The 20,281-nt window shown below is 49.7% G+C and overlaps 1 protein-coding gene across 2 annotated transcripts in view; it reads left to right on the top strand.

Annotated features, from left to right (window-relative positions):
• PRKCA (protein kinase C alpha) overlaps positions 1 to 20,281 on the top strand; it is a 362,209-nt gene that overhangs the window by 270,205 nt on the left and 71,723 nt on the right. The gene's annotated exons all lie outside the window — the stretch shown is intronic.

Genomic DNA, 20,281 nt, shown 5'->3' with positions numbered 1-20,281 from the left:
CCTATCACTGAACCACCAATGCCCTGGAGGGAGTGCTTTATGTAAAAGTGATTTATGTAAATAGACCAAACCTTTGGATCAGTAAATCCCTATATAGGCATATGGATAAGAAGAAGCCAGGGGGAGATGGCAACTACCCAACAGACGGTAGACTGGAAACTCTTAAATCTCAACCTTGGCCTCACCTCAGATTTTTCTTTTATGTGTAGAGTCACAGGGCTATAATGAAAAAAACAAACAAACAAACAAAAAAACCCTCGAGAATTGATCCTGCTTATTTTAGCACGTAAATACCGTGTCGTCACAGCCATCCCTTGTGAGTCACTGGCTGTCTGTGTATTTGGGCGTAAACAGAAGGGAAACTGGAAGCATTCTAGAAACGGGCATGGTTGGTTCCATGGAAGTGGTTTATTTGGAGGCTCCCAGGAGATGAGTAGCCTGGTAGAGCACGCACCTGACCGTGGGTGAGGACCTAGGTTCAAGTCCTCACACCACACGTGAACACCATGGTCAGCGCCAAGGATGGTGGTGGGGTGGTGCCGTGTCGCACAGGTGTGAGGCCCTGGGCTCATGCCCTCCATCACACGAAAAGCAAAAAAAAATGAAGCAAGTTGGTTTGCACATCGTGTTCCTGGTTGTGTAGTATTCTTATTCCGTCAGAAGGGCAGTGTTCTTCAAAGGGCGGGCAGCCGTTTCAGTCTTATCCTGGGAAGTCATCCGTGAGTCATGAAGCTGCCTTGCCAGCGCCTTTGTTTTTGCTGCAAATATTTAGAAAAGATGGTTCTCAGGGCCCGGCGGTGGCGCACCTGGTTGAGCGCACATATTACGATGCACAAGGACCGGAGTGCAAGCCCCCGGTCCCCACCTGCAGGGGGAAAGCTTCGCAAGTGGTGAAGCGGGGCTGCAGCTGTCTCTCTGTGTCTCTCCCTCTCTGTCACACCCCTTCCCTCTCAATTTCTGGCTCTATGAGATGTCTCTATCCAACAAAGAAAGGTAATTTAAAAAAAAGAAGAAGGAGAAGGAACGATCATTCCCCTCTCCCCACGGGGTAGCTGGTCGTGTTTCCTTCTGTTCAAGTCTTCTTTCCTGGAGTCTATGCCCGTCCTCACACCAGCGTCTTACTTACCAGACATCTCAGCGTGTGACCACCATTCTTTCCTCTGACACCTGCTTTATGTCCCAAGTCACAGCTTCTCAGCTTGTGTTTGTATCTCTGCTCACCTACATCTGGCACTTGGAGGAGTCTGTGTAGTCGACGATGTAATTAGGACAACTGGCTAGTTTCTTTTTGACTTTACTTCTTCCTCAGGATAATTAGAAACCCCAAACCCTCCCCCACCCCCACCAAAAGAAAGACACGTGTGTTGGATACTGAACTCATCGGGAAAAAACATAACCGGTGGGGCCGGGCGGTGGTGTACCTAGTTAAGCACACATAGTACTAAGCACAAGGACCCACTCAAGGATCTGGGTTCAAGCCCCTGACTCCCTACCTGCAAGGGTGGGGGGAACTTTACAAGCAGCAAAGCAAGTCTGCAGGTGTCTGTCTTTCTCTCTCCCTCTCGCTCTCCCCCTCCTCTCTCCATGTCTCTCTGTCCTCTCCAATAAAATGGAAAAACATGGCCTCCAGGAGCAGTGAATTTGTAGTGCTGGCACTGAGCCCCAATGATAACCCTACCCTGGAGGAAAAAGAAAGAAAAGGAGAAATAAGATTAGGGGCGGGGGGAGAGGATGACATTAATGGGACGCTTGTGGGCTTTCACTTCTCCTCCTGTTGATTTTTGCTCCCAAATCAGACTTTATGCACCAGAACCTTACAGAGTTCTGTTGTAGAGGGAGAGTGAATTCCAAAAGGTGTAAAACGTTTCTGCTATACCGACACTTGGCTGAAATGGACGATGACACGGCAGGTGCTTGCGGGCAAGAACTGTGAGTCTGTCTGTCCCCAGGAACACAGATGAGTCACAGATCACATAAAGCAAATGACAGCTAACAGCAGGCCTCAGACGGAGAGCCAGTAGGGACAGTGGGGACCAGGGTGTCCTGGCGAGCGAGCGAGCGAGCGAGGAGCACGGCCCTGGAGACAGGCCACAGCTGCTGAGTGCCCGTCACCCGCTGTCGCCGTCCTGCTCCGTGCCCTACGCTGCCTCAGCTCCCAGGTCTTCAAGAGACACCTGAGATTGATCTCTGCAGCACTCTAGTCATTGCTGTCCTTCATGTGGGAAGGGAGAGAAAGCTTACTCGAAGGCTGTGTAGGCCCAGCAGACTTCTGCTGCCTTAGAGGCAGCTAGAATGGAGCAGCGGACGCCCGCTTGCAAGTCCTGATCTCAGTGGAATAGGCGAGCTCTGCAGTGAGCTCCTGGTAAAGCACGTGGGGAGAGAAGGAGGACACTGACGATTTCCAGAGAGGCCCTGTAGCCTCTGATTCATTTCACTCTAGAAGTGACTTAATATAGATGGCCAAAACTAGACGTCAGCAGGGGTGTCACTCCACACCGTTCCCACCGCCTTTCAGGGTTCTGAATCTCCACTCCCACTATCGGAAGCTACAGCAGTTTCCCTAAGGCTGCAGGCATGGGTTAACTACTATTTCTACAACTGTCTGTCTGTATTTGTATATAATTGCCGTGGTTTTATTTATTTATTTATTTATTTATTTTTTATTTAAGAAAGGATAAATTAATTGTGTGGGTACAACTCCACACAATTCCCACCACCCAATCTCCATAACCCACCCCCTCCCCTGATAGCTTTCCCATTCTCCATCCCTCTGGGAGCATGGGCCCAGGGTCATTGTGGGTTGCAGAAGGTGGAAGGTCTGGCTTCTGTAATTGCTTCCCCGCTGAACATGGACGTTGACTGGTCGGTCCATACTCCCAGTCTGCCTCTCTCTTTCCCTAGTAGGGTGGGTCTCTGGGGAAGCGGAGCTCCAGGACACATTGGTGGGGTCTTCAGTCCAGGGAAGCCTGGCCAGCATCCTGATGGCATCTGGAACCTGGTGACTGAAAAGAGAGTTAACATACGAAGCCAAACAAATTGTTGAGCAATCATGGACCCAAAGCTTGGAATAGTGGAGAGGAAGTGTTGGGGGGATACTCACTGCAAACTCTAGTGTACTTCTGCTTTCAGGGATATATTTTGCAGTAGTTTATGGATACGTGTGAACATATGCTCTCTCTCATAGAAACTGGTGTATATCTAGGTTTTGGGTATTTCTTTTTTTAATGTTTGTATTATTTAATATTTTTATTTATTATTGGATAGAGACTGAGAGAAATTGAGAGGGGAAGGGGAGATAGAGAGGGAATGAGACAGAGAGACACCTGCTTTCCCCCTGCACGTGGGGACCGGGGACTTGAACCTGGGTCCTTGAGCACTGTAATGTGAGCGCTTAACCAGATGTGCCACCACCTGGCCACTTGCCATGTTTTTTTTAAGATCTCATCTTCTCTACTTTTCCAAGTCATACCTGCATCTGTTACTCCATCCAAATGTCTCTTCTTTTTCCCTCTTCTCTCTCTGGATCCTGATGGAGTTGGAGTTCAGAGCCCTGTGGTCATCTCTCCCGATCACTTCTCCCTCACTGGAGAATTTTGGTCCATACTCCCAGATCCATCTGCCAACACCCACGTCCAGCTGAGAAGCAATTACAGACCTCCCACCTTCTGCATGCCATAAAGAATTTTGGTCCATACTCCATAGGAAGCTTCCCTGTTCTTTACCCCTCTGGGAGTATGTCGGCAGGTGAATCCATCCCCCCAGCCTGTCTCTGCCTTTCCCTAGTGGGGCAGGGCTCTGGGGAGGGGAGGCTCCAGGGCACACTGGCAAGGCTGTCTGCCCAGGGAAGGCAGGATGGAGTTATGGTCGCATGGCCGCATCTGCAGCTTGGTGAGGCCTTGTGATCTTTAGAAGCGTTCTAGCACAGGGATGCAAACACATGTGCCCAGGTATCACACAGCTCCTCTGCTGCTGGTTATTTCCTCCACTCACTCAGTTACCTGCTCTCACATCCACCCCATGGTTGGGGGCAGGAGCGGAGATACCAGGCAGGAAGGCCCCCTCCTTCCACCCCACCCCAGTGTCACCCGACTCCTGTGAATGAGGAGTCCCTTAGAGAGACACTTGGGAGCTGAGAGCCAGCAGTACTCAGAAATGTCCAGGAGGGGGAAGACACTGAGAGGTTTAGGAGACCCTTCCCAACTTTCTTTTTACTTCTTTAGTTACTTGGCATTTCATTTTAACCTGTATTGAAGACTTGCCTGACAAAACATACTAAATGTCAGAATTGCCAACTTGGGAGCAAGGCTATGTTTACGCCTTGCGCTGTATTTTTCTTTTTTTATGTTTTTTTAAAATTTATTTTTAAATTTTTGTTAATGATTAGCAAGAGTGTAAGATTACAGGGGTACGATTTCACACAGTTCCCACCACCAGAGTTTCATATCCCACCCCCTATGTTGGAAGCTTGCCTATTCTTTATCCCTCTGGGAGTGTGGACCAAAATTCTTTAGCTGGGGGGGGGGGGGGAGGGTTGGCAGAAGGTGGGAGGTCTGGCTTCTGTCATTGCTTCTCCACTGGACATGGGTGTTGGCAGGTGGATCCACACTCCCAGCCTGTTTCTATCTTTCCCTAGTGGGGCAGGGCTCTGGGGAGGGGAGACTCCAGACCTAGCACATGGGTGAGGGCGTCTGCCCAGGGAGGTCAGAATGGCGTCATGGTGGCAGCTGCAACTTGGTGGCTGAAAAGCATTAAGATATAAAGCAAAACAAACTGTTTGGTAAACAGGAATCCAAAGGTAGGAATAGAGCCGATGAAATTAGGGAACTTCGTGTTGGAAGAAGCCAGGAAGTCGATTTAAGTGTGTTTCCAGGGGCCCATGACTTTAGTAGTTTTTGCGTAAGCCTGATCGCTAACGTGCAGGTGGGCTGAAAGTCTTGTCTGGGAAGCTGGTGTCAGAGTTGAGACTAGGACTAGAAATCTGGACTAGGGCAGAGAGTAACTCCCAGACGTGAGGAAAGAACTGTTTACCCCATCGATCTGACCCAGGCCTCCTGAATATTCCTCGTCTTGAAGGCCGTTGCAGCCTGTGGGTCAGGAACAGCTGTGGGACACACTTAAGGAAAGAGCAGCACTGGGAAATCATGATGGTGTCACTCCTGCCTGCCTGAGACTCAGCTTTGCTGCTAGAGAAACTTGACCCATTTTTTTAGGCTTCATTTCCTTTCCGTGTCTCCCTAGTGAGTGACCTTCCTAATTTTCTGGCCAGTGAATCCAGCTTTTTGTAAAGGTCGGAGAGCCAAACGAAAAATAATAGTAAACAAATAAAAGAAAGAAAAACAGCCAGAGAAGTTAGGATCAAGAGTCCAGCACTCCTGTCTGGAGACCGGCTAGCAGTCCCTGTGTGCTTTGTGGCAGGCTTCTGCCTCGGGGACCCCGCTGCTCTGGTGTCTGACTCCCGCAGCAGTGCCACCTGGACCTGCCAAGGGCGAGGGGGTGCCGAGCCCAAGTCCCCTGAGAAGAGCACCTGCGTGAACTTCACTCTAGCGTTTTCTTCTTCTTTAATTATTTTATTAGTGATTTCACCATGATTTACAAAGTTTTAAGACAACAAAGGGACAATTCCACACAGTTCGCACCACCAGAGTTCCCTGTCCCATCCCCTCCATTAGAAGCTTCCCTGTTCTTTATCCCTCTGGGAGCATGGACCCAAATTCTTTATGGGGAGCAGAAGGTGGGAGTTCTGGCTTCTGTCATTGCTTCTCTGATGGACATGGGTGTTGGCAGGTGGATCCACACCCCCAGCCTGTCTGTCTGTCTCTGTCTGTCCCTAGTGGGGCAGGGCTCTGGGGAGGGGAGGCTCCAGGACACATGGGTGAGGCCGTCTGTCTGCCCAAAGAAGTCAGATGAAATGGAAAAATAAATAAAAAGGGAAAAAATGCCTGTTGGGAGTAGTGTATTCTCAGTGCAGGCACCAAGCCAAGCTAACCATGGAGGGAAAACATTAATTAATTAATTAATTAATTAATTAATTAATTAATTTAAAACAAAGTGGTTCTTCCCATACTCATCTCCCTCCCTCCCCTCCCCCCCAAAAAAGTGATAGTTGAATAGAGGTTTCAGATCCTTCCCCGGTAATCAAACGCCATTCCATCTGATGAAAGAAAAAACTGTAACCAGTGAGCGTGTATGACCCAGCCGCTGCACTAGCCCTAGCATTCATCTGATAATTAAATGGGAAACAAAATCAGATGTATTGTGGATTCTGGAGTCTCAGCCAACAATGGCCAGAGAAGGAAGCTCTTAGGAGTTAAGGAAGACCCCAGGCCAGTTGTCAAGGGCCTGAGTCTGTAATGTGTGTGCCCCCTGCAGGGGGAAGCCTTTGGCAAGTGGTGCAGCAGGGCTGAAGCTGTCTCTCTGTCTCTTTCCCCCTTTCCCTCTCAATTTCTGGCTGCCTCTGTCCAAGAAATAAATAAAGATATTAAAAATGTTATACACACACACACACATAGAGATGGGGAGGGGAAGAGAGGGAGAGAGAGAGCTTTGTTGGTAGCAGCAGGCCCTTTGTCCCCTCCACTGTTGAAAGAGTCAGCCCCCCCCCCCCCCATTCTTCCTCCTGATGGGGCCTCCTCTCACTGAGATGCTCACAGCTGTCAGGAAGAGGGTCCTCCACCTAGAGGTCGCCCAGAGAATGGTTTAGCCCTCATTCAGAAAGCGTTCTGGAGGGCAGTCACATAGCCAACATTTAGGCTTTGCCAGTGATGGAGTCCCCCAGCAGCTGTCAAATAGGAAAGTCTGTTTAATAGGAAATAGCAAAAACAGCCTGTGGACAGGGAAGCAGCCACACATTATGCATAAACGTGCACAGACATATACAAGTGTCTTATAAAGTCTTTTATTTGTAAGAACGCTCAACCAGATTGACCTGTAGGTCATAGTTTACCAGTGCCCTGGGCTCTGGATCCAAATTCTGGTTCTGTTGGCTAACTGTGTCACCAGCCAGTGCCTGCCTTTCTCTATAATGGGAGTAATAGAGAATCTACTTGAGGGGCTGGGGCGCACATGTTCCAATGAGCAAGGACCCAGGTTCAAACCCCCAGTCACCGCCTGCAAGGGGAAAACTTTGTGAGTGGTGGAGCAGGGTGGCAGGCGTCTCTGTGTCTCTCACCCTCTCTATCTCCCCCTACCCTCTTGATTTCTGACTGTCTCTGTCCAGTAAATAAAAAATAATAAAAACATAAAATAAAAATAAATTATTTTTTAAAAGAATTTACTTGATATTATTGGTTTAAAGATTAAATTAAGATCCCAATAGAAAATGTTTGAAAGCATCTGTACTACACTAGTACTAACGCACATCAGTATCGACATAACCCATGGCAGAAACTGTAGTGTATAGAGAGCTCCCCCCACCACCTGTTGAAATCATGTTCTAAAGACTGTGTGTTCCCTGCCCTACAGTCCAGCCGTGTCATAAATGAGATGCCTAACTGACGATGTCATCACCACACGTAGCATAGATTGTGGGGGGAGTATGTACTCTTAGACTTCAATGGAGTTCTGACGTGCGTTCTGTCTTGTGAATTGAGGTTGTTACGTAACCGGCAATGGACCAGACTTTTCTCTGGACAACACTGGAGTTTCAGTGTTGGTTGGGGAAGTCAATGGTAAAGGTTTCATAGTCTGTCTCCACTGACAGACACAGTGCCTTGGCTTCGGGTCTTCATTACAGACTTAGAAGTGAACACATCTGAAATGAATGTATTCATTCATTCAAGAATGGATGGGTGGGTGGGTGGGTGGATGGATGGATGGATGGATGGATGGATGGATGGATGGATGGATGGATGGATGGATGATCTTTATAAGGACAGCATCCCAGAGTGATTCAACAGCTGAAACTCACTGCTGAATTCTAGTTGACTCCGTCCACTCGACCCCATTATTTCTGTCTGGGGTCATGGCGCTATTTCAATACTTTGCAAAACTGGGAATCTGAATCATTCCTGTCTTGGACTGTGCCTGGGGAGTTGTGTCTATATGTCAGTCTTCCAGCTGGAAGGAAAAGCATCTTCTGACCGCATCTGTCTTCTTTTTAAGGCATCCCCAGAGAGCCTTACTGCGTCTGTTCCTTCCCCTGGTCATCCGTGAGCTGGAGAGGTTCTGTTTATCACACAGTCAGGCAACTCTCCCCCTCAGCCATTTTTGCCGTCAGAGTTGGGACTGTCTGTGAACATGGCTTTAAGGGCTTTTATTTATTTTTTATTATTCATGGTTTTTGTGTGGGGGGGGGGGGAGAAGGACTAGAGTGGGAAGGCGTGAACACTACCATTTCCTTCCCAAGGCATCCTCTCTGAGCAGGGACTCTCTCTTGAGCCCACTTTCTTTCCTGGGAGTGGGTATTGTAGCCAAGCCCTCCCCCGGTCCTCCTACCCTCACAGATCTAGCTAGCTAGAAGGTCTGGAGCCCTAGGAGTCAGTGGAAGCTGTATTTCCTCTTTCCATTCCATCTTTGAGTATTGAGCAAAACACAGCCCAGATCTCCTGCTTTGACTCCAGCGTGGCCGTCAGCACTTCTGATCCGTGTTTCCGTGGACTTTAAATGGACTCACTTTGCTGACCTCCTCCACACGCCGCTAGCTGTGATGGCGTTTCTGATGTTCTAAGAAGTCAAACACTTTTCCTTTCATGAGGCCACAGCACTCTGTCCTGCCTGTTTTATGACAGAAGCAGAAGCTAAAAGCACCTGAGCCTTTTCTCTGTTCTTTCTCCAGCTGCCCCTTCACCCACCCACCAGTGCTTCCCTCTGGGGTAAGTGCGAATGGAATGTTGTTTTAACAAGAAGCAAGACAGACATACCCATAGCAGAGTCGGGACAACTGAGAGGCAGCACTCATTGGCGCCTCCTCTTTTGACAGAAGGTAATGGGATGGTAAGCAGCTCTTTGGAGTACAAGGACTCCAGAAACATGATGAGTCTATTGAAATTACGGCATCACTTGACATGTGTACCAACTCCCCGGGGTGATGTTTTGCAGTTCCATACAGAGAGACATTCATGATCACGTGTGAAAGGCAGCCACTGCTCTCAGGTTGGTGGTAGTGATGCTGACCGGGTGTCTTCCCCAGAGCAGAAGCAAAGGGACAGTCGGGAAGACGCGAGTCATAATGGCAGAGGCCAGGGGTGACCACTGAGCATCAGTCAGCTTCTGGCTGAGTACTCAGGTCATTCTCTCGAGATGACACCATTGCATCAGAGCTAAGAAGCCCAACCCTGGTACCATCCTGGTGTGGCTCAGAACCAGCATCTTCAACCACACGTGTCAATTCAGCACATGAAATGTGGCCAGCCTGAACTGGAACATATTGTATAAATATAAAATGCACAGTGAGTCTCAAAGATTCAGTAAAAAGAAAGGCTTTTTGTGAGCCGCGTGGTAGCGCAGCAGGTTAAGTGCATGTGGTGCAAAGTGCACATGGTGCAAAGTGCAAGGACCGGCGTAAGGATCTGGGATGGAGCCCCCGGCTCCCCACCTTCAGAAGAGTCGCTTGACAGGCGGTGAAGCAGGTCTGCAAGTGTCTTTCTCTCCCCATCTCTGTCTTCCCTTCCTCTCTCCATTCCTCTCTGTCCTATCCAACAACGACAACAACAATAATAACTACAACAATAAAAAGATAAGGGCAACAAAAGGGAAAATAAATAAATAAAATTTAAAAAAAGAAAGGCTTTTTCTGCACTCCGTAATGATCCTGGGTCCATGCTCCCAGAGGGTTAAAGAATAGGAAAGCTTCCAATGGAGGGGATGGGAGACGGAACTCTGGTGGTGAAAATTGTGTGGAATTGTCCCCCTCTTATCTTATGGTCTTGTCGATCATTATTAAATCAATAAAAAAGAAAGGCTTTAAGATAGCTCAACAACACTTTTTATAATGATTGTATATTAAAATAATATTATGAATATTGGGGATAAATATGGACTGAATACATCTATTTTATTGGTATATATTAGTATTAAACATCAATATTACTAGTAATACTGAATATTACTATCGTTAATGTCGATTTTACTCGTTTCTTGATATTTTGGTGAGATTACTATAACATTTTAAATCACATATGAAACTATTTTGCATTTTTGTTAGGGTGAATCTTGAATATTCCTACCAGTGAAGAAAAACGGGAGTTTTTGTCTATTTGTTTCTGTGGTGGGAGAGCTAGCATGCAAAGCCCGTGACATTCTAGCGTATTTCCCACGTGCCTGTCTCCATGTGCCTGAAAGACCAGTCTTTCAGAAAGCAGATCTTCTCCTGACTCCGGGCCTTTCCCGGCCCTTGCTAGGGCGTCTGTTGTAGCATTGCCAGGCACTCATATGAAAGAATGATGCCGTGAAAGCGACCTAACACCTGAGCCGCCTGGTACTCCAGTAAAGTGACATCGTGCCGATAGGACGGCCCCAGAGTCACAGTGAACTCTGCCGAGATTTTCTGGCTGTTTGGAAAGACCCGGGCAGAGCATCCGTGATGCCAAAAAGAAGGCTGGGAGAGCTCCCCTGAAGCTGCCTTCCCGGCAGAGACGCCTTCGCAGACTGGGGCCTCTCGTCTGGGGCTCCGAGCCCGTGAGCTGCGTTAGCTTCCGCAGGCCTTTTTCTTTTTAAGAGACTGATGATACTAATCTTTAAAATAGCATAGATATTTTCTTTTAAACACTTCTTTTGAAGAGGCCAGGCAGTGGCACACCTGGGCATGTGCACACTCTACAGTGCACAAGGATGGGGGCCAGGCGGTGGCGCAACTGGTTAAGCGTGCGCACACACTACAGTGCACAAGGACCCAGGTTCAAGTCCTTGGTCCCCACCTACAGGGGGAGAGCTTCACGGGTGGTGAAGCAGGGCTGCAGGTGTCTCTCTGTCTCTCTCCCACTCTACCTTTTCCTCCCTTCTCTGTTTCTTTCTGTCTCTAGCCAATAGTAAATGAGTAAAAATTTTTCCATCACTTAGAACTTTAGACTGGAATAGCAGTGACTTCTGTCAAAAAAAGGAAAAAAAAAGCTTTCTCTTTTGGTTTCTGCATTTGTGTCCATTCAAACCATTATGAGGGTCCAAAGCAAAGGAAGCCCAAGTGAGAATGACGGTCATGAGGACAGGCTGCCGTCTGGTGCTGCGGGTGTCAGTCAGACACCGCGGTGAGGACAGGCTGCCGTCTGGTGTTGCGGGTGTCAGTCAGACACTGCTGTGTTGCCACGGCCCTGGGGGCCCTGCAGACTGCCTTCCAGTCACACCCGTGTCTGCTCTTACTCCAGGGGAAAGATTGTGAGATTATCCACAATGCTGATTAATTAATAGGATCCAACTGCCATCACTGTCAAGGTATTTTAAATCAGTGCAGATAAGAACTGCTACTGTGGGAGTCGGGCGGTAGCGCAGTGGGTTAAGCGCACATGGCACAAAGCGCAGGGACCGGCATAAGGATCCCGGTTCCAGCCCCCGGCTCCCCACCTGCAGGGGAGTCACTTCACGGGCGGTGAAGCAGGTCTGCAGGTGTCTATCTTTCTCTCCCCTTCTCTGTCTTCCCCTCCTCTCTCCATTTCTCTGTGCCTTATCCAACAACGATGACATCAACAACACCAATAATTAAGTACAACAATGAAAAACAAGGGCAACAAAAGGAAATAAATAAAAATAATTTAAAAATCTAATAAAAAAGAACTGCTACTCTGTTTTCAGTAGTAGGAGCAAGTTTGCAGTTTCCCCCTGTCTGCTGTTGTTGCAGCTGGATTTTCCAGAAGTCTCCATTATCTCTGAAAACTTTAATTCAGAATGTTCATCTCCAGATCGTGTGTGTGTGTGTGTGTCTGTGTGTGTGTGTCTGTGTGAGTGTATGTGTGTGTCTGTGTGAGTGTGTCTGTGTGTGTGTGTCTGTGTCTGTGTGTGTGTCTGTGTGTGTGTGTCTGTGTGTGTATCTCTGTGTGTGTGTGTCTGTGTGAGTGTATGTGTGTGTCTGTGTGAGTGTGTGTGTCTGTGTGAGTGTGTGTGTCTGTGTGTGTGTGTTTGTGTGTCTGTGTGAGTGTGTGTGTCTGTGTCTGTGTGTGTTTGTGTCTGTGTGTGTGTGAGTGTGTGTGTCTGTGTCTGTGTGTGTGTGAGTGTGTGTGTCTGTGTGTGTCTGTGTGTGGTGGGGGGGTTGTTCAATGGAAACTCTCAGATAAATCGTGGCTATTTGTTGATGAGGTCAGGCCTGGCACTGTTGCTATGGTAACCTGAACACTTTTCCAAGGCCTCTCAAGCACAGAACAGAAAAATCTATGTGCCCCTATCTGGCTTACTTAATTACCTTTGGAGCTGTGCCGTGTCGAGTGAAGAAATCTATTCAACGCACATCAGGTAGAAGAGAAATGTTTTCATCTTGGTGTTTTAGTCTTGTCTTAGGAGCAAAGTCTCCAACCAGAACAGGGCCATGGCCAGGACGGGGAAGCATTCTCAGGCATTCAGCTGTGTGCTTCTCAGGGGAGCGCGGTGCTGCTTCTCAGCTTACCACACCCTCTGCTCTGCTCTGCTCTGCTCTGGCCTCTGAAAGCAGCCACACAGCATGTTTCATTCATCTGTAAGAAAGAAAGCGTGAATGCACTTGCTGGAACAGGCATATTTTTCAGTTTAATTGATCCTGTGCAAATGGTTTTGTTGTGAAACAAACACACAACAACAACAACAAAGACTGCATATTCTGGTTTTCTGGTCCCTCCTCATGAGTTCCTGAAGTGATACCTACTGAAAGCCCCACATCTGTAACCACGGTGCTGACCTGGTGGAGGCAGCTGGACAAGCCTGCTGTTACATGTTCGAGGCCGTGAGTCATGTGCGCCCAGGCCCTGGTACCCACAGGGATGCCTGCCGCCTCCGGCAGGAGTCAGGGGCAGAGAAGATACTGTCCATCAGCCCTAATGGGAACATGAGGGCAGCTCGGGAACCCCTGACTGTGTACTCATCCTGTTTTGTGTTGGGTTTGTACATGGCTTTCTTGTTTGTCTCCTTGCCCCCATAGATCATTGTCATGATGTACAAATCAGTGTGACAGGTGGGGTCACAGTGTCACTACTGTCTATGAAAGGATGGATTGATTGACTGGATCCTCCTGATAAATTTAATGGCTGTTGGGCGCTTCACTGAAACCCAAGTGATAATCACAGCTTTCTTCACTCTAAGCAGTGGGGTTCTGCTTCTTCAAAGCCTTCCCTTCTCCCACCTTCAAGCCTCAGTTGTGATGGAATACGCCTCAGGGCTCGTGCAGAGGTGCATGGAGTCTGGATGATTAACTTCGTAAGACTTTCCTTTGATTTTTTTTTTTTTTTCCAAACCATGGCTTGGGTTGGCTTGTCATGTTCAAGGAGGAAAAAGGTTAGACCCTCTGCCGGTTCACTGGAGTCTTGAGTAACTTACCTAACGACTGCTCTGTGACTGAAGTTTACACAGTCACTGCTTCAAAGTCTCTCCCTGTGGAAGCAGGTGGAAGTTAGAGGCGGGGCTCTCTTAAGCCATGTGGTGCACTTCTCTGGGAATCTCCACCAGCCGGAGTCCCCTTCACAGAGAGATATTCAGGCAAAGGTTGGGCAACCAGGTCTGATGGGTGCAAGAGAAATGCTAGATTTAATTTCCTCTGAGATTTGTTTTCCCAAATACTAAGATTCCAGTAAGGATGTTTTTCTTGCTATTTTTAGTTCCCTTTAATCTTGCTGTGGATTAAGATCTCTAACCGAAAATAGTGCTTTCGGGATTGCAATAAAGTGGCCTATTTTGAGAACAGTTATGAATAGATTTGTGGTCACAGATTGAAAGAACCATAATTAAGAGATGGACTAGAAGATAATGTACCTGAACCTGTCCAGAGAGACTGGGAAGGTATTCATTTGAGCATGTCCTGTTTCGACAGACACCATCTTTTGTAGATACTGTCTTTTGAGTAGAAGGCATAATCTGCCTCTGATTCCTTCTCTGTTCAGTGTCTGGGATGTCATCACCCTTTCAGCCTGTGGAACGTGGGGTCAGAAAAGTCAGCTCTTGCCTCTCTGTCCTGTCCAACAACGAACAACATCAACAATGGCAATAATAATAACTACAACGAGGCTACAACAACAAGGGCAACAAAAGGGGGAAAAATGGCCTCCAGGAGCGGTGGATTCATGGTGCAGGCACCGAGCCCAGCAATCACCCTGGAGGGAAAAAAAAAAGAAAAAAACATAGTGACAATTACAGAGTCATCAAATAAAGAATAATGACAGCTACAAAGTTATCAAATAAAGCAGCTTCAACGCTGCCTAGAGCAAATGCTGCAGCCAAATCCTCCATTTCTCCTCCATTTCTCCACCACATGGACCTGGCAGAAGCAGCGGAAACATACGTGAATCCGTCACGGAACTGTTTGGTGTTATGCCCTGTCTGGTCAAATCAACTCCACCAGGGGGAAGAAGAGAGAAGGGTCTTTTTTTTTTTTCCCCTCCAGGGTTATTGCTGGGGCTCAGTGCCTGCACCATGAACCCACTGCTCCTGGAGGCCATTTTCCCCCCTTCTGTTGCCCTTGTTGTTATAGCCTTGCTGTGGTTATTATTGTTGTTGTTGATGTCATTCGTTGTTGGATAGGACAGAGAGAAATGGAGAGAGGAGGGGAAGACAGAGAGGGGGAGAGAAAGACAGACACCTGCAGACCTGCTTCACCGCCTGTGAAGCGACTCCCCTGCAGGCGGGGAGCCTTATGCCTGCCCTCGTGCTTTGCGCCACCTGCGCTTAACCCACTGCACTACCACCCGACTCCCGATGGCCCCCTTTATTTCTTTCCTTCTTTCTCTTTCTTCTTCTCGGTTTTAAATTTCTTCCCCCTCTCACTTAATGGTTGTAACTTCATCAGCCATTCGACTCCCAAACTACCCAATGGAATTGTGCCCCTTGCAGAGAAATTTAAAAAAAAAAAACCTGGCCAATCAATTACCATCATTTCTGAGGACCCCCCCCCCCACTCTTCTCTGGAAGACCCCAGAGAGTCCAGTGTCTGCTGCTTCCTCAGGGGTGAGGCCTCCCTCTTGCTTGCAAGGTCTCGGTCTGGGTCTCTCCCTCTCCCTCTCCCTCTGCCTCTCCCTCTCCCTCTCCCTCTCCCTCTGCCTCTCCCTCTGCCTCTGCCTCTCCCTCTCCCTCTCCCTCTCCCTCTGCCTCTCCCTCTCCCTCTGCCTCTCCCTCTGCCTCTGCCTCTCCCTCTCCCTCTCCCTCTCCCTCTGCCTCTCCCTCTCCCTCTGCCTCTCCCTCTCCCTCTGCCTCTCCCTCTGCCTCTCCCTCTCCCTCTGCCTCTGCCTCTCCCTCTCCCTCTGCCTCTGCCTCTCCCTCTCCCTCTCTCCCTCTCCCTCTGCCTCTCCCTCTGCCTCTCCCTCTCCCTCTCCCTCTGCCTCTCCCTCTCCCTCTGCCTCTGCCTCTCCCTCTCCCTCTGCCTCTCCCTCTCCCTCTCCCCCTCCCCCTCCCCTCCCCCTCCCCTCCTCCTCCCCTCCCCCTCCCCCTCCCCCTCCCCCTCTCCCTCTCCCTCTCCCTCTCCCTCTCCCTCTCCCTCTCCTTCTCCCTCTCCTTCTCCCTCGGCCGTGTGCTTCCTCTCTGTCCCTTCTCCCCACCACCTTCCTCGACTGGACTCTCTGCTACGGCTGCAGCTTCCTTTTAAAACATGATTTACTGATTATTGGCTAGAGACAGAAATGGAGAGGAGAGGAGGAGACAGAGAAACAGAGAGAAGGGGTGGGTGGCGGCGCACGTGGTTGAGCGTACATGCATGAGGACCTGGGTTCAAACCCCCAGCCCCCACCTGCAGGGGGAAAGCTTCACAAATGGTGAAGCAGGGCTACAGGTGTCTCTCTGTCTCTCTCCCTCTCTGTCACTCCCCTCCCTCTCGATTTCTGGCTGCCTCTATCCAGTAAATAAATAAGGATAATAAAAAAATTAAGAGACCTGCAGCTCCGGCTCACCGCTCGTGAAGCCTCTCCCACTGCAGGTGGGGAGCAGGGGCTTGAACCTGAGTCCTCGGTCGCCGTCATGTGTGCGCCACCGCCTGGCCCCTGTGCTCCAGCTACTAAAGCTCCTCTTCCTCCCCCTGCCCTGTGGGAAGGGAGGACTCCTCTGCTGCGCAGCTGGGGGATCTTAGCCCATTTGACAGATGAAAAAGTCTGAGGTGGGGCCAGGCGGTGGTGCACCTGGTTAAGCACACACATCACAGCGCACAAGGCCCCAGGTTCAAGCCCCTGGTCCCCGCCAGGAGGGGGGAAGCTTCACAAGTGGTGGAGTAGGGCTGCAGGTGTCTCTCTCTTCCTCTCTGTCTCCACTGCTCCTCTCAATTTCTCTCTATCTCTGTCCAATAATAAATAAATGAAAATTAAAAACAAAAACAAAAGAAAGAAAGAAAGTTGAGACCTCAGCACAGTCAGCAGGCTCGTAGCCGCTTTCCTAGCCCACGTCCGTCGGACTCCCAGTGGCCTTGCCCCTCATGGTGTTGACCCCCCCACACACACACACACCAGCTTCCACAGGAGCCTGTCACCATGGGGGGCAGAACACCCCAGAATCAAGCAGCTGCCACCAGCCTGCAGAGCAGGTGTCCCACGGAACTATAATTAGGTCCCCTGGTTTTCAGAACGGACGCGTCTCCAATACGCTCAGTGACTATGGTACATTGGAATCTCAGTTACGGAAACTTTGTGCCAAATGTAATTGCAGTCAGTCCTGCCTTCAAAACGCACGCTACTGTCAATTAGATATTTTACCCAAGAAATGTAAACTGAGTGATTGAGCCGACATAGCATTTGAGAGATGGGATTTGTTGCTGGTTCCCCCCCCCCTTCTGTCATCCTCCCTTTTGGAGGCAAGTCTGAAGCTCTCTCACCGAGTCCACTGCCTTGTGCAAGAAGGCAGCCAGACCTTTCTCCAGGGACCTGGACTTTATTGCCTACAATGCCTCGACCGATTTTTTTTTATATATATTATGTTGTTGTTGTTGTTGTTATTGGCTTTGGGAGCTGCCAGTTCTCTCGTCGCGTAGCTCCAGTTGAATTTCCCCAGCGGTGTCCTTTTCATTGACTTCTGCCTCCAAGTGACTACCGTCTGTCCTCACGATGCCCTGAACTGTTCCAGGCTTCTGTCCTTCACAACAAACACCGTGGCTTTCTCTGGCCACTCCGGTCTTCACCGTGCCTCTCCCCCCCCCCCCAACCCTTCATCTGCGACTGACAAAGTCTGGGCCCCGCCGAAGGCTCCGGAGAAGACGCGCCGGACACGGGTCTAGAACTGGCGGGGAGGTGGAGTGTGCATGATTTACTGGAGATGAGCACACAGAGAAGATAAAGCAGGTAGGGGTGATTGAAGTTAAAGCAGGTGAATTTGGGGCCGACTTCTTTCTGCTAAGAGAGCAGTCAGTCCATAATATACCACAAGAGGGCAGTCAAGGCTTGCAAATAAGATACCTCTGCACACAAGCTAACAGTGAACTTGTATATGCATCTCTTGGTGGGCGAGTGTGTGGGTGGGTGGATGGATGGATGGATGGATGGGTGGATGGGAAGATGGGACTACTCAACACTCTTGTGTTTTTCTGGAATCATTGGGGTGACCAAAAGGCAAGAAGTCAGTGGTCGCTCTTAGCCTCCAAACGTCTGCAGTCCTCTTTCTGCTGGGGTGAGCCCAGCCATGTCCACATTCCCACCGCCTTCTGAATTGACAGGAAAACTCCCCGCATTGAGTCTGTATTGCTGACACACTGGAAAAGCATCCCCTTTGGGGCCAGGCAGTGGCACACCTGCGCGAGCACACTTGCTACAGTGCACAAGGACCCCTGTCGTCTACGCTCGACCGGACCTGCCAATATACGTGGATATCTTCGCCCACCCTGTCCAACGCTTGACGTCTCGTCACCCAATCTGGTCCCCTACGCCTACACTGAACGTCTCTGTTCCAGACTCTTGGAAACAGAGTTGGCAGTCAGCTGAGGTCAAGAACAAACACCTCATCACAGACCCCTGCAAGCGTCAACCCGGCTTTGACCTGGCACGTTATGATCGGGCCCTCCTCAGTCGCTATCGAACAGGCCATGGCCGGTGCGCCACTATGTTCCATCGCTGGGGAGCCAGAGACGACCCAAACTGCCCCTGCGGCTCCAGACAGACTATGACCCACATAGTCAACGACTGCCACCTCTCCAGATTCAAAGGAGGTCTCGAAACTTTACATCAGGCTCAACCTGACGCTGTTGACTGGCTACGGAAGAAGGGCAAACGCTAGAAGAAGAAGGACCCCTGTTCAAACCCCCCCCCCCCAGTCCCAACCTGCAGGAGGGAAAGCTTCACGAGTGGTGAGGCAGGGCTGCAGGTGTCTCTCTGTCTCTATGCAATAATAAATAAATAGATAAAGAAGAAAGAAGACAGGTTTATTCTTTATAACAGTCCCTGTGAACCATTAGGTGTCCTGTAAAATTAGCCTTGGCGGTAGCCCCAGAGGGGAGCATTCCTTGCCAGCAGGAGGGCGTCGGCTCCCAGAGCTCACCAAGTGCCCGGACAGCCACACGGAGATGTACGTACGTCACCACCACTCACGCAGGCCCTCCTCTGTGTGAGCACCATCTGTCCCGCAAGCTGATGCGAGAGAGGCCACTCGCGCCGCCGGAGACTCGAGGGCCAGCACCAGCTTGGGGCTGCGCAGGAGGCTGCACCCTCGGGGCCGGCAGGGGTGCGCCCGACAGGGCACATGCGACTCCCTCAAGTCCTCAGTCCCCGCCTGCAGGGGGCAGGCAGTGCTACAGGTCTGCGGGTATCTGTCTTTCTCTGCCTCCCCATCCCTCTCAATTTCTCTCCATCTCCAATAAATAAATACTTTTTTAAAGTTTTTTTTTTTTAAAGTCTGGACTGGCACACCCAGTTAAGTATATATATATATACCACGTGCAAGGATCAAGGTTCGAGCCCCCACTCCCCACCTGCAGGGGGAATGCTCCCCACCTTCAGGGGAGTCGCTTCACAGGTGAAGCAGGTCTGCAGGTATCTATCTTTATCTCCTCCTCTCTTATCTCCCTTCCCCTCTCAATTTCTTTCTGTCAAGTAAAAGTAGAAAGAAAGGGAGAGAGAGGGAAAATGGCCTCCAGGAGCAGTGGGTTCCTAGTGCCGGCACTAAGCCAGCACTATAAATAATCCTAGATAATGATAATCCTGGAGGAAAAAAAAAAAACCTCTGAATTCTTTTTTTGTTTTGTTTTGTTTTGTTTTGTTTTTGCCTCCAGGGTTATTGCTGGGGCTTGGTGCCTGCACCATGAATGCACTACTCCTGGAAGCTTCCCCCCCCCCTCTTGTTGCCCTTGTTGTTTTAAGGTTGTGGTTATTATTGTTGTTGTTGTTGTCATTGATGTCGTTGTTGGACAGGACAGAGAGAAATGGAGAGAGGAGGGGAAGACAGAGAGGGGGAGAGAAAGACAGACACCTGCAGACCTGCTTCACCTGTGAAGCGACTCCCCTGCAGGTGGGGAGCCGGGGGCTAGAACCAGGATCCTGACGCTGGTCTTTGCGCTTCACGCCACGTGCACTCAACCTGCTGCGCCACCGCCCGGCCCCCCAACAACTCTGAATTCTTATCAGCCAGGGAAAGCTGCTGTGAAGGTGGCTGCCTGCCCCACACCTGTCGTCAGGTGAGCTGGTGGTAGCACATCAAACCCTAAATCGTGTTTCTTGGCCTCTGACCTCCGTCCACAACCACTGAACACATCTGGGAGATGGGGGGAGGGGATGACACACACCAAGACGGTCATAAAAGTAACCTCAGAACCAAACACGGGGATGCTAGAGATGCCTGGTGCTCTTGTCAGGAACAACACGTGCTTTTGTGTGTTTTCCGTGCTGGCTGGCGTGGTAGCCTGTCACAGGTCCCTCAGTTCTCCTTGGAGTGTGGCTCTGTTGCCATGACAACGGAGGCCTGCGGGCCTCTGGCAACTAGGCTTCAGTCCTGGGAGCTGCCCAAGTGAGGTCTCTCATTAAGGAAGTGACTGATGGTGGTTTTCCTTAAGTCTTTGCTCCACCGCCGCCGAGAAAGTCCCGCATGGCTTGGCTGCACAACCACTTCTTCCTGTCTGTGTGAGCAGCTCTGGCCTGGGGAAAGCGATGTGATTCCAACACTGAGGTGGTTATTTGTGGCTGTTCTGAGAGAGGGAAACAAAGAGAGGTAACTGGGTGGTGTTTTTCTTTTTTTCTTTTCTTTTTTGACGGGAGATTTAATGATTAACAAGATTGTAAGA

Source organism: Erinaceus europaeus, chromosome 12 (assembly GCF_950295315.1).
Source record: "Erinaceus europaeus chromosome 12, mEriEur2.1, whole genome shotgun sequence".
Classification (NCBI taxonomy): Eukaryota; Metazoa; Chordata; class Mammalia; order Eulipotyphla; family Erinaceidae; genus Erinaceus; species Erinaceus europaeus.
This window is presented reverse-complemented; position numbering and strand designations above follow the sequence as displayed.